Source organism: Castanea sativa, chromosome 11 (assembly GCF_040712315.1).
Source record: "Castanea sativa cultivar Marrone di Chiusa Pesio chromosome 11, ASM4071231v1".
Taxonomy (NCBI): domain Eukaryota; kingdom Viridiplantae; phylum Streptophyta; class Magnoliopsida; order Fagales; family Fagaceae; genus Castanea; species Castanea sativa.
The window spans coordinates 48,502,801-48,517,527 of record NC_134023.1 but is presented as its reverse complement, the minus strand read 5'-3'; the positions used below and the strand labels follow the sequence as shown (position 1 = coordinate 48,517,527).

At 32.5% G+C, this 14,727-nt stretch overlaps 1 pseudogene; it reads right to left on the bottom strand.

Annotated features, from left to right (window-relative positions):
• On the bottom strand, window positions 1-5,953 carry LOC142617995 (disease resistance protein Roq1-like; annotated as a pseudogene).
• Window positions 5,954-14,727: the final 8,774 nt, after the last annotated feature.

Sequence of the window (14,727 nt, the reverse complement as noted above, 5' to 3'; positions counted from 1 at the left end):
ATTGAACATAATTATAGAGATGGAAACAGGAGAATTATACAGGAATTTTCACACAGACACAAATCTTTCCACAATGTCTTAAATTGTTAGTGATTGCATGCATAAGAGCTATCGAGTAATAGAGTTACAAGCCCAAAAAATGTTAAAAAGAGTTTGAAGCAAGAGTAGCCAGGGCCCTAGCCTCTGCAGTGACTCCTATGCACAGCATATATGTACACCATTGGTGCTCTCCAACTTCCTTGCACTTTTGGCCATCAATCAGGGCAGCAAGTTGCCAAGGAACCTTCTTCTTTCCCAAATAGAATTCCTCCATTCTTCTACTAACCAGAACAAATCTGTAAAAACCAAGCTGTAGAGTCTTAGTTAATGCTTCTCAAACAGCAAGGCATCTAGCCGCCATTCAGTTGCATATGACAGAACTGCAACAGCCTCCAAAATTTTTTTTCCCAGCACATGATTTAGCTACATAGGCAAAACAACCTCATTTGCAGCTTCTCTGCCAGTGCCCCTCAACTGTCAGCAATACTGGCAATCCCTCCACAACTGGACACACCCGCCTTAGTACTCTGCTGCAGTTATTCTGATCCACATGTTGCGCATCATAGGCTTGTGCATACCTACAATACAAAGCTTTACTGAGCATTAGCACATCATAAGTACACTGTTTTGCACCCTCAAACATCACTGTGTTGAGGTTATTCAACAAGTCCCACATGTTAGTTATGATAAGATAATCTAGAGAACATCACATATTCCTGCTTATGAAAATCTAGATCCTCCATTTACTGAGTAAATTACTGCTTCAAAGAGCAAGGGTAAATGACCTCAGTTCTAAGTGTCCAATCTGACCAAAACCATACAGCCCAAGCAAGAATGCGCTACAAGAATAAATGATCCAACTTCTCTTCCTTTATGAAAAAAGACACTTGGTTTCACTCACTATGTTTGTGTTGTATGAGGCCATGTCAGATTTTCAGTAATTCCACAGCTTGGGATAGGGATAGCTAAAATTTAATCAGCCACTTCTGGAGAGTACAGCTCTCTAATCAGATCCTGTTTTCATGTAGAAGTGTAAAGATAAGGTTAAATAAACGTTAACAGTTGTAGCTTGTTTCGACTTCGTTAAGGGATTCCTAAAATATATATTTTGTGTTATTGAAAAAGACTGGTACAGATAAACACAAAGTTGAATGTTGTAATAAAAGTGTCGGATCTTTCCACTATGAAATATGACTAAACTTAAATTCTGGACATAACACATCAAAATAAAATTGTAGGATCTTTCTTTCCACTATGAAATATAATACAACAAAACCAAGCGGAAAAATATGAGAAAACTTAAATTCTGGATGTAATGCATCGAAACAACGGTAACAACTAGAGTAGGGCTTACCGATTACAGCAGGATACCTTATCTATTTTTCAACCTTGTCTGCACAGCAGAATAACACGCACATTAAATAACTAGGTGTACAAATATGTGTTATTTGACCAAGGAAATAGACCAGATGAGAGTTGGAATAAGTGCCAGTAATGAAAATAAAGCACAGCTAGCAAAATTATATTTTGAAGTTCAAATTAATTAAGTAGAAGCGTCCAAAGGAAAAGGAGAAAAAGATAATGCAGAGCAACCAACAAAACAAAGGAATATATTTGAATTCATTGACTTTTAGAGTATTTGAATCCATTTTTCAAATTCCATCAACAAAAAAAAAAAAAAAAAATCCAATGACTTACAGAGTATTTGAACCGATTTTCTAAATTCCATCAACCTTCCAAGTCACTTTCACTAGATTTCTGCCAATCACTGTGCTCCTCACTGCATTCCAAGTACTCCTCACAATCAGACTCACCATAGGCCATAAATTCTATGAATCTTTCATTCCTTTGTGGGTGTGGTAGTTCACTAGGTCCAGCCCCATCATAATCGTCATGGGTTTGCTTTGCTTTGTTACCTTCTGCTTCCACCGCTGAATTATGATGGAGAACACCCAAGTCCTTATAAGGAATGATGCTGGTGTTGTTACTCTGAGCCACAGTTTGGTTGAGATCTTCTATGTCTTTCTTGTACACCATACGGAACCCACATTTCTTCACCATCATGCTTCGACCACGGGGTTCAATTTTAATGCCAATCTGACTAAACTCATTTTCTTCAAATTCCTTCAGTAATTGTATGTCCTCCTCGACGAAGTATTGAGGAAGCCAATAAAATAGCCACATATGATCTGATAAAGCAACTATGCTTAAAGGGGCCTACTGTAGCATTCATTTCTTCTCCATTGACTATCAACCGACAGGTGAGGTCATTTGTCCCTTATTTACATAGATGACCGATGCTGTCAGGAAGAAAAACAAAACTATTTTCACTTAAATCTATTTCTCTTAAAGAGAATAAGCAACCAATGTCATCTGGGATTTCCCTGAGATTGCAGTCTCTTAAATTCAATTCGGTCAAAGAACACAAACCCAATAGAGAGGAAAATCCCACAGGATGTGGACTTTTTGGCATTGAATAAAAAGGGAGGAGATCATACCAAGATGTTGATTTAAATGATGATAACCCTTACGTCCATCGAAAGATAGTACTTTAAGATTCTTTAAGAGACCAATAGAAGAAGGAATCTCTTTTATAGCAGTTCCATCCAAGTAAAGCTTCAATACATGTTGCATGTTTTCTCTAAATTCTGGCATTTTTTTAATTTTTGAGCAGCTGGAAAGAATAAGAGTTTCAAGAGACTCCATTTCAAACTTGTTTGGAAGAGATTTTAAGTTTTTGCAGCCATTTAGACTAAGAAAAGTTAGCTTTTTAAGAACTACAATGGATGGGTGCACCCTAGATAAATTTAAACAATCTTCAAGAACCAATTTCTCAAGGAACAGGAATTTGGTGAAGACAGGGGTTTCAATAAGTTTCAAAGGCTTGCTTATTCGGATCGATTTTAACCTCTGAAATGACTATTAAAGCAAAAAAAAAGAAAAAGAAAAAGAAAAAAAAGCTTCTGCAAAACCTTATATTTTAAGGAAACCTAAAAATAAATAAATAAATAAAAATAAATGTTGCATACAAGTACCTAAATTACCTTTGATTGGAAACTTGATGGAAAATATTTTGAAGGGTACTTGTCCCAGTCAAGAATTCTTAAGCTATTAGGAAGATGTTTGGGATCATGCATAAGGTAAACATGATTGATTATGAGTAATTTAAGATGTTGCTTCTTTGAGAATGATTCAGGATTCCAATGTGCCTCTTTTGGTGTAGATTCCAATGTGCCTCTTTTGGTGTAGACAACTTTAGAACAATGCCTTGAATTGCTTCTATTTCCTAATAATCATGAACAAAAACGGATTAGTGGCATGCAAATGTACTATTACACTATTACCTAAACTACTGTAAGTTAAACTCTTTTGAATAAAATAATAGGGTACATGCCTAAGTTTTCTAAATAACCACTTACCATATTTTTTGTTAGTACATCATCAACATCCTCAAGCAACCACAATTTGCTACGTTTTCCAGGCTCTTTAGGGCACTCTTGATAAACTATGTTCCTACCCATTTCTTGTAGTAAATCATGCATCCATAATTTAGTTTCATCCATTTTTACAAGAGATTTATCTACAAGAACCCCTAAACCAACATCAGGGTAAAGGCTAAGATAATCTAGTTTTTCTACTATATCATTTTTTATCCCATTATTAAAGAAACATGCAATATGTAGAAATATTTCCTTCTCTACTTCATCCAGTCCATCAAAACTTATTTTAAGTACTTGGAGAATTTCACTTTTAGGAAATTCTTTAAGCTTATTAAATGTACTTTTCCATTGATCAATATCTCTACTAAACAAAAAGGAACCCAAAATCTCAATAGCCAAAGGAAGACCTTTAGTATATTGTATAACGTCTTTACACAGCTCTAGATAATCTTTGGGAGGATGGTCATTAGTAAAAACTTTCAAACTTAAAAGATGAAGAGCTTCATCATCATTCAATCCTATAGCTTCATATATTTCATCTACTTTAAGTAGACGAAGTAAATGCTTATCCCTTGTTGTTATGATAACTCTATTACCAGAACCAAACCAATTACCCTTCCCAACTAACTTTTTCAACTGGTCTAAATGATTTACATCATCAAGAACGAGAAGAATTCTTTTATGACGTAATCTATTCTTGATCACGAAAAGTCCTTCCTCAACATCTTGTATTCTCATACATTCGTTTAATATTTTTCTAATAAGTAGTTGTTGCAATGGAATTAAACCATCTTTTTCACAAACCTCCCTAACATTACGGAGAAAGCAACAACCTTCAAACTTCTTCGAAACCATATCAAAAACAACTCTAGCAAGAGTTGTTTTACCTATTCCCCCCATCCCCCAAACCCCTATAATGCGAACATCATTAAACTCTGTAGCTAAACATGACTCCAATTCCTTCACTCTAGATTTTATTCCTACAAGGTCTTCAATATCTACCAAGAATGGATAACTCAATTTATGCCATAACTCTCCCACAATATTTTGGATAAGTTGTGCCTGAGACCTGCAATGAACAGAGAATGATATCTAGTAAGCACCACCTATAAATAGGATCAAAAAAGAAAGTAGACACCCAATGTTCTATTTTGTTGGCTAAACCAAGAAAATGTAAATGGTGAAAAAAAATTGAAAAAAAAAACGTAAATTAATTAGATCAAGTCAAAATATAAAAAAAGTGTGAACATCTATGTCACTTTACTTTAAAGTTTAAAATAAGGCTTAAGAAAATAAGAGTATTTACTTGAACATTTTCAAAGTAATTAGCATGTCAAATTGGATTACCTATCAAGTAGGTGCCACCCTTTGAGATTTGCCACTTCCCTTAAAGCAGCTCTCCATGTATTCACATTCTCTATAAAGTCTTTGAAACATTCTTCATGTTTAGAAAAGGCTTGGGCAAGAGAGCTTGTTTGTTTTCGTACATTAGATGGATCCACATCATAAAATATTGGAAATACTGTTGTTTTCATCTTTTTCATGCATTCAATGATCTTTACAAGTTCATCTAAACACCATGTTGAAGTTGCATAGTTTTTTGAGAGAATAACAATCACAAATCTTGATTCTTCTATTGCTTTCAAGAGCTCTGGTGAAGTAGATTTTCCTCTCTCAAGTTTTTCCTCATCTCTAAAGGTGATTGTGCCCTTTTGTCTCAAAGCAACATAGAGATGGTCTGTAAAACTATTGCGGGTGTCCTGACCTCTAAAACTAAGAAAGACATCATATTTCCACTGTGGCGTTGAAGATGACGAAGGGGAGGCCTTTTGAGTGCTAATGGAAGACATTGGAAATATGTTGGCAAATCTTGAACTACAATAAAGAAGATAAAAAAAAAGCGCTTTCAATTAAAATTGTAAGAAAAATTATAAGGAAAAAAATAGAGAAGAAGTTAACAATTTGATGTGGAATTTTCATTTCTTGGAGTGAGTGAAAGTGTAGAACAAAAGAGATGAAAACTCCATGATGAAAAATTTGATGTGGAATTTTCATTTCTTGTTTAGTTCTTAGTTTTGAATAGAAAATTAATTATTTATCTAAAACCTCATTTTTTACATGATGAAAACTCCTTTGCCAATTGATTGATATGATCAAAAGAAATCAAGAAGTAAGCGAGCTAAAATCTAGAGAGAGAGACAGAGTATTTTTTAAAGAGTGAGAATATCTACATATATGACATTGAAAGTTGAAACAATGTCATTTGTGACACCTATAAGAAGTTTGAAGGTAATTTTTTTTGAGTAAACAGTAATACTTGTTAGAACACACATGAAAATAGTAATACTAGTGTTTTAAATCGAGTTTGTAATACATTACATAACCAGAGTACAACTACAAAAGGGTCTTTGTGCTTGTAGACTGAAGTTATAAATAGCGGACGAGCAATTTATTAGAGCAATTGACCCAAGCATCCATGGATCGTGATCAAGGGTTAAGCAGAAATAATTGATAAAAAAATAATTATTAGAGCAATTTAAGCATCATTTGTGACACCTACAAGAAGTTTGAAGGCTGATGATTTAAGAAAATTGAACCAAGCATCCGAGATCAAGGGCAAAAAAAAAAAAAAAAAAAAATCAGTAAATGGAAATAATTAATGGTAAACAAATTTATTAGAGCAAATTAAAGGTCAATTGTGCACATTTAACGTATAAGGAATGTTGATGAGACATTTTTACATTTAATTGATATAAAAGACATAAATTTTTGTTTTTTGTTTTTGAGAAGAAAAACTTTAATTTTTTTTTGAAACAAACACACACACACAAGGGGAGAGAGAAATGGGTTCTAACACAGACACACTCCAAACTTTACTCAAAAACCATAGTGATATAAATTTTTGTTGATATCATATAAAGGCATGGTAAATTGAATATATACAATATTACTTCAACTAAAAAATGTTTTTTTTTTTTGAAAATTTGATTATTTATATGCTCATTTCAAAATTGATGATGACACATTAACCTGGAGTACGCCAATCCAAACGCATAAATACAAAACATTGGCATTAATCTCAAAATAATACTAACAATCATTTGTAAGCAATTTAAAAAATCAATAGTTAGTGTAAATTCTATATACAAACAAAATGCACTGAAGAGAGAGAGAGAGAGAGAGAGAGAGAGAGAGCTTTGATAGTGTAGATTAAAAACAGAAACGCAAAGGTGGAACAAATTTAACCCAACACAATTTTTAAGTTAGCTGCTATAAGAGAGACAAAAAAAGAACATATTTAAATATGAAAATATGTAGAAGAGATAAAATGTATTACCAATAAGGCGGTGAGGAAGTTGAAAAGGTTGGGGAAGAGGAGGAGACATTGTATGTTTAAGTAATCGAATGTAATTGTAATTGTCAAAATAATGATATTATATAATTACTAGTCTTTGCATAGACTGCGTGTAGGCTCTTCTATTTTTTTGGAATTTGGGTAAAAGTTAATAATTTGCATCTATTATAATTTGGAAATATATATTTTTATTTTTCAAACAAATAAAAATGATAAACTTTAGAGAGAAATAGTAAGTAGTAAATGTAAAATAAGATGAACATGAGGGGAAAGAAGGCTAAATTTCAGAAGTTTTCTTTATTTTATATTTTTTAAATTGGGGTGTTTTACTTTTATTCAGATGAAAAAGGAATAAAAAATGATATATTTTAGGGAATAAAAAGATGAAAGTGAAGGGAAAAAAAAAATCCTAAAATTTAAGAGTTTTCATTTTGAATTCAAAATAAAATTTGTTATTTGACATTTATGACCCTATTTCTAAGAGAAGTTACCCTTCATTAATAAGAGTATTTTTGAACCACATAACAGTCCTATTCTAAGAGTGAAATCCTATTATAGATAGTATAGATAAAAATAAGTCTCACTAATACCTCCTTTTTACCAAAACCAAAAGTTTCACTAATTCCCTAAAATAAATATAAAGAAATGTAAAAAGATAAACATTATGGAATTTCCACATACATTTGCAAGCTATAAACGAATAGTTGTAGACTTTCGGGTCTTATCCTAATTATTATACATTTAATTATGGACCTAAAATAAAAATATAAAAAATAATATCATACACCCATTTTTGCTATAGATATATAAAATTAAATTAGATGTGTCAAAAAAGTGGGAAAAAAACTCAAATAAATGAGATATTTAAGAAAGAAAGACTTAAATATCTCATTTAATTGAGTTTTTTCCCCCCAAAAAAGGAGATATTTAAGTGTCATATAGAATTGTCCTAATTTAAATATTGGTGGAATTAATAGTGAACATTTAAGAGCATATTTTTTACTACTCTTGGCGTGATGGTCACTCCACAAGAGTTTGTGAAGTGTGGGGGCAAGGGCTGAGATTGAAATTTTCAAGAGGGAGCTTAACACAAATATACAATTAGATTAGGTTAGAGTAGAATTCCATCTCAGAGATATATATATATATATATATATATATATATATATATATATATATATATATTGTTAAACTCAGAATTCTCTTCTAGGATTTCCTTTAGAACTCTCTCTAGGACTTCCCTTAATTCAGAATATATCACTGATTACACAAAGCTTGTAATTAGAACCAGGACTAGCTTTCAAGCCTTGTACTACTATCCCTGTTGATTACTATCCCTGTTGATCATTGTAATCTTGTGACTACTACTATTGTAAGTGTTTTGAAGTACATTCAATAAACACTTTTGCTTTCATTACTTTGAATCATTTTGATATATAACTGCTTGGCTGGTTCTACCGCCTTACTTTCAATTATCATTTACTTTGAATTATTTCATATATTCTGTAATCTGTTGTGCTTCCGCCTTCTGCGCTGTCATCCTCCCCCCTTTATAGTATCAGAGCCATTCTTTCCTTGGCCGATAGTGTTGTTGTGTCTTTCATATTCTGTCCGTGTCTGCGTGAACTTGTGAGACTTCATTGTTGTGTCGATCTTGCCATCATTGGCGCCACCACCGTTGTAAAAATTTCCAGATCCGAACAGTAAGGCCCGTGAAGCCAGGAGAGCGTGAGGGCGTGAGAGGAATAGGGTTGATGAACAGTATGTGTTACGAAATGCAACGGTTGTGAGAAAAACATGATAATTGAGTGTTATAACTAAGATAGATATTGATAGGATGTGGAAATCCGACTCCTCTGTCAGTTCTAGGACTGGTTGTCCTCCTAATATTGTGAATGAAGAAGACCTCACTGTTGGAGAAAGTGAGTACCCAGATTTTAGAAAATGGAATATCTCAAAGATTTCTACTAAAATTGTTTATGATCTAAATTGAACTGAAAAAAGTATTTTCTCTAAATATAGAGCTAGAACTATTGAACAAACCTTTTCTATTTCTAAAACTCATGAAAAATGTTGTTTATTTTCCAAGAAAAATATTAATGAATTTTTATCCAAGAAAAATCTTAAATATTTACACATTGGTTTGGTTCAAGTTGCTGTTAAACCCTTAACAAGAAAATGAATTGATGCTTCTGTGCTTACGTGATGCTAGATTTAAGAAATTTAATAATAGCATTCTTGGCATGATTACTGCTTCTTTGTATGATAGTCCTGTTTACTTTGATTGTTATCCTGATCTTGCTCTTGCTTTGGATGATCCTAATATTATTAAAGCTTTAACTTTGAATATATTGACTTCTGGTTATGATATGGATGATGGTAGTAGACCTTTTACTCTTATTTACCGAAATTTTTATAGATTGCTTGATTCCTAGCTAACTCCTCAGTCTAGAGGACGTGATCTTGCTGGAAAAACTATGTTGATTCATTGTTCCACCCCTGATGCTAAGATCCAAGTCCCTAAAATGATTCAACGGCAAGACATTACTCTTCCCAGAGAATGGACTTTGGAACAAGTAGCATCACCTGTTAAACCTATTTTTGATGAACTTGATCTTACTAAAATTGCACAATATACTGATGGAACTGTTAAAATATTTTTTGATGATACCAAATGTTTTCCTACTAGCAAACCTTTAAGAATCAATGAAGGAAGAAAGTCCTTTGCTGGATCTGAAAGTTTTGTTAAAAGAAATTCTGATGTTGATAAATTTTTGGAAAAGAATTTTGATAAACTTGATTTGAGGCTAAAAGGAGTTGCTAGCAACAATTCCCAAGTTAGCAATACTTATTGTTCAACAAAACCTGAATTTCCTTATGATATTAACAAAGAAGAAGAAGATGCTAAATTTGATGCTCCTTCTGGATCTGATTTTCCACCTATTGAAAACCTTGATTTTGAAAATCAATTGCGTGTGATTAATCTAATGGATATGGATTTAGAAATCCCTGCTTTTCAAATTGATATGGTTGCTTTAAGTAATGAATTCTTTTCTAAAGCAAACTGTGATAAAAGAAAATATTACCAAAGTACTTTTGCTCAGTTTGAAAAAGACAGAATCAAAAGGAAATGGAGGGAAAAGATGAATTTGTTAAAACAACATATTTTGTTTTTTGATTATCTTGAGAATTATTATGTTTCAAGAAATGAGGTTCATACCAATTACTTGAACGTAATAAGAAAATCTGCTTTTGTTAAACCAGATAAAACCATTGTTAAATCTAGTCATCCACCCCTTGAAACTGTTTTGATTACTTGCAAAAATGATAAAAAAAGCACTGAGGTGAAAGCCTCCCCTTTCAAAATTGCTGATGATAAAACTCCTGTTTTTGCCATTATTGAACAAAACAATTTTGCTAATGAATCTCTTCACATTATTGGTCAACAACTTGATCGTATTGAGAAACCTTTGATTGATTTACCGAGTCAAAGAAAAAATATTGATTTTAAAACTTCTCAGAGTAAGACTTTTGATTTAGTTAACTCCCAAGGATCAACTGTTGAAAAGATTGAAAAAATGCTGGCTGATTTAAACGTTAAAACGAGCAAACTTCTACTTCTAGAAGTGCTGCTTGTGCTATTTCAAGAAATGAGAAAGAAATTGTTTCTGATGACGACACAAATTCTGACTCATTATCTTCTGATTCTTTAAAAAATGCTTTTGATGATGGTTTAAGTTTACTTGAAATTAAAAGATTTGTTGGAAAACCTAATCCCACGTCTTTTATAAAAAATTGGTATTCTAAACCTACTCCTCCTGATTTACAGTTTGAAGAAAGATCTTCTCAAACTCAATTTTTTGTTTTAGCTGATAAACTTTATGAGTGGAATATTGATGGTTTGTCTGAACAAGAAATTATTAACAAAATGGCTCACATGTCTATGGTTGGTATTGCATACTTGAATAACCATGACAATCTTGATCACCCTGATATTGTTGATTTGGTTGCATCTAGCTTTACTGGTTCTCTTCGAGGTTGGTGGGATTCACATCTCACAGAAGATTCCAAAGAATCTATTAAACATGCTGTTAAAAGAGATACTGATGGTATGCCCATTTTTGATGAAAATATTAACCGAGGTGTTCCTGATGGTGTCAATACTTTGGTTTACACCATTCTTAAACATTTTGCTGGTACTCCATCTAATATTTTGTCTCGAATTTCTGATTATTTGAATAATTTGAGATGTCCTACTATGTCTGATTACAAATGGTACCAAGATGTGTTTATTTCCAGAGTCATGCTTAAAAAAAACTCTACGAAGCCTTATTGGAAAGAGAGGTTTATTGACGGTCTACCTCCTATCTTTGCTCATAAGGTAAAAAATGAATTAATTGGTAAAAATGATTCTATTGATTTTAATAATTTAACTTATGGTGATATTTTCAGCACTATTAAAAAACTTGGAATTAATATGTGCAATGATGAAAAATGGTTAAAACAACAGTTAAAAGATAAAAAGAAAGCTAAATATGAAATGGGTAATTTCTGTGAACAATATGGTTTACCTCCTATTGTCCCTTCCAAGCAAAAAGGAAAAAGTAAACATGATAAGGTTTACAAAAGTTATTCCCATAAAAAGCATAAAAGATACAGAACCCACTTTGTTAAACCCAATGATTTTTGTGCTAAAAACAAATCTACTTTTCAAAAACATGATAAACAAAGATCAGGTAAAGGTAAATACTTTAACTACGGTAAATTTGGCCATTTCTGTAAAGACTATAACCAAAAGCCTGGTAAATTGAAAAATAAGTTGAACATGTTAAACATTAATAATAATGATCAAAATGAACTATTTCAAATTCTTGAATCTGCTGCTTCAACTGATTCCTTTGAAGAAGATTTCTCCTCCTCATCTGATTCCGATTATCACTCTTGTAGTGATATTTCTAAATCTCCTAATATTAAACTTGGTTGTAGAGATTCTTGTTGTAACGTGATTAAATATGTTAAAATGTTAACCAAAAGTTAAGAAAATGATGATTTATTATTAACTATGATAAGTAAAATTGAAGACCCTAATTTACAAAAAGATTATCTTGATAAGTTTATGAAAAACTTAACAAAAGATGAAAAGGTTAAAAAACTTAAATTTACGATAAGTTTTGAACAAACTCTAAAAAGATTTAATAAAAATAAATCAAAAGAGATAACTGTTAATGATCTTCAATATGAAATAAAAACTGTTAAACAAGAAATAATTCAGTTAAAAAATGATGTTAAAACTATTAAACATGATAATGATCATCTTAAACAAGAATTGTTAACTCTAAAGATTGATAAAAATATGGATAAACACCAATTTGATGATGATGAGCAAAAAGACGGAGATGAATCCGATCAACAAGCTTCTCTTTCTAGTAATGTTTCTGATCGTGTCTTGATTAATTTGATTGATAATCAATTGTCTCTTGTTAAACATATGCTGCCCAAATGACACACTAAGGTCAAAATTGTTGTTGCTCATGATTATGCTTTTGATGTTGTTGCTATGATTGATTCTGGTGCTGATGTTAATTGTATTCAAGAAGGACTGATTCCTTCTAAATATTTTGAAAAATCTACTGAAAGATTAATTTCTGCTAATGGAACTAAAATGAAAATCAAGTATGAATTGAACAATGCTCATGTTTGCCATGATAATGTTTGCTTTAAGATCCCTTCTGTACTTGTTGAAAATATGACTGATAAAGTGATTCTTGGTTTGCCTTTTATTAACTCTCTATACCATTTTCTTACTGAAGATGATGGAATTATTATTGATCCTTTTGGACAAAAAGTAAAATTTGATTTTTGCTCAAAGTGTGAAACTCATATTGATAATACTTTTATTCTTGTTAATAAACATCTTAACTTCATTAAACAAAAAGATAGCTCTAAGAAAACTAGTGGACAACTCTCTGATAATTTGCTGCCATCAATAATTGATAATTGTCACAAAGTTTTGATGAATGATAATTGTCCTGACAATATTGATGTCTTTTTTGTTGACTTGCATAATGAGAAAAATTTTAGTGAAAATATTATCTTCACCAAAGAATGTCCTACGAATACTACAATTCAAAAAAGAATCCCTAGCACAAGACTTTTGACCAAGTCTTTAGAATGGATCAAGTATGTCTGGAACAAGTCTTCTCCCTACCCCAATATTTCCAACAATGATCATTGTCATTCTAAAGCTTATTGTCCTGCACAACTAAGATATATTACTACTATACTCTGGCTTTTGAAACGTATTTTTCAAAAGGATTTTACTCTCATTTTCCCAAAAAACATTCTATCGTTGAACTATTGACTATGGCCAACTGGCTTAACATCTTCTCCCTTACTTGGTAGGAGAAAGTAAGATTTAATACTACCACTACTAAGTGGAATATTATGACTTCTTCGACAGAGAAGAGGAACAAGGGGAAAGCACCTGCACAGGACTTTCCTCAAGACGAAAGGTTCCCAGTGGGACATCCTTTTGTAATGCATGAAGGCGTATCTTCTGGAGTAGAATCCAGTGATGCAACATCCCTTCAGGAATTTGTCCCGGCAGAGGTGACATATTCCAGTGGTGATATCATATTAACCTTACAAGAAGTATTAAATAGAGATTTGCAATTCCATAATAGAGTCTATAGTGCATTACCAGATTCCATTAAATTCATTCTTGACAACCTCCAAGCTTCCCACTCTTCAAACCACCATAAACTATTCAACAGAACCATGAGAGCACTTGAAATTCACCTTGTTAACCTTACTACCCAAATTGTTGACACTACCCAAATTGTTGACCCTACTACTGAAAATGAGGCCTTTGCCGACCAAATTTTTAATAGACTTGTTAACTCTCAAAACCATCATGATAAATCTAATCTGATTAGTCAACTCTTTGGCAAAGAGGAAATCCATTCAATGGATAGAAAGACTATAATGGGTACTGATTTTGCTAGATTGAGTCTAAAAAACCAATCTTTGCTAAAAAGTGTTGTTGCCAACTTGCCTCCAGAAGTACAATCTTGTATTTCTGAAAGCAAGGCTATGACCAAAGATCTTGATCTTTGGCTTAAACATTTCAAAACCCTTGTTTCAATTGCTCCTACCATTGTTGAACCTGATGGCCCCAATAAAGGCTACATGAAAAAGAAATGGGGAAAATACTTTGGAAGCAGTCTCAGAGTACATGAAAAAACCCATCATTTCCCTGACCTTTTGATTAATTATGAAGATGGTTCTGATAATGATCCCTTCTGGCTTTCTCAAATGTTCGAATTTGGGTTTATCAGACTCATCAAATTAACGAGTCATGATCAGATTAACCAATTTCCTGATATTATTCAAAAAGCTGTCACACATGTTGAAAGCCCTTATGTTTTCATCCGATGTTGGAGTACTTTGTCCAAATGGGAAAAGAATAATTGGATGAATGTTCAACCTTCCAAGCATCTTGTTCTCATTAATGGATATACTCACCAAGGACAATGGTATGAAGGAAATGCTCATGTTTCACATAAGCATCTCTATGCTCTTGCTGAATGTTGAAGAAGTTACTTCAATAATCGAATTCTAGATGTCTCTGAAGAATTATGGAAAGACTACCATTTCTTTGGTTGTACAGATAGAATCTCTGTTTTCCTTAATAGACCTTATGCTTTTGCAGTCCGATATTTACAATGGGCAGAACATGATGACCCAAGAATATTTCTCACAAGAGATCCTGTTTATGAACCATTAATGTATTGTGGTTTTTGCAACCAATATTCAATTTATCATGAACATGAATGCAATGATGATCGCCCATGGGATCCCTTATGCTGGTTACCCGTCTGATGCAGCTTCTAC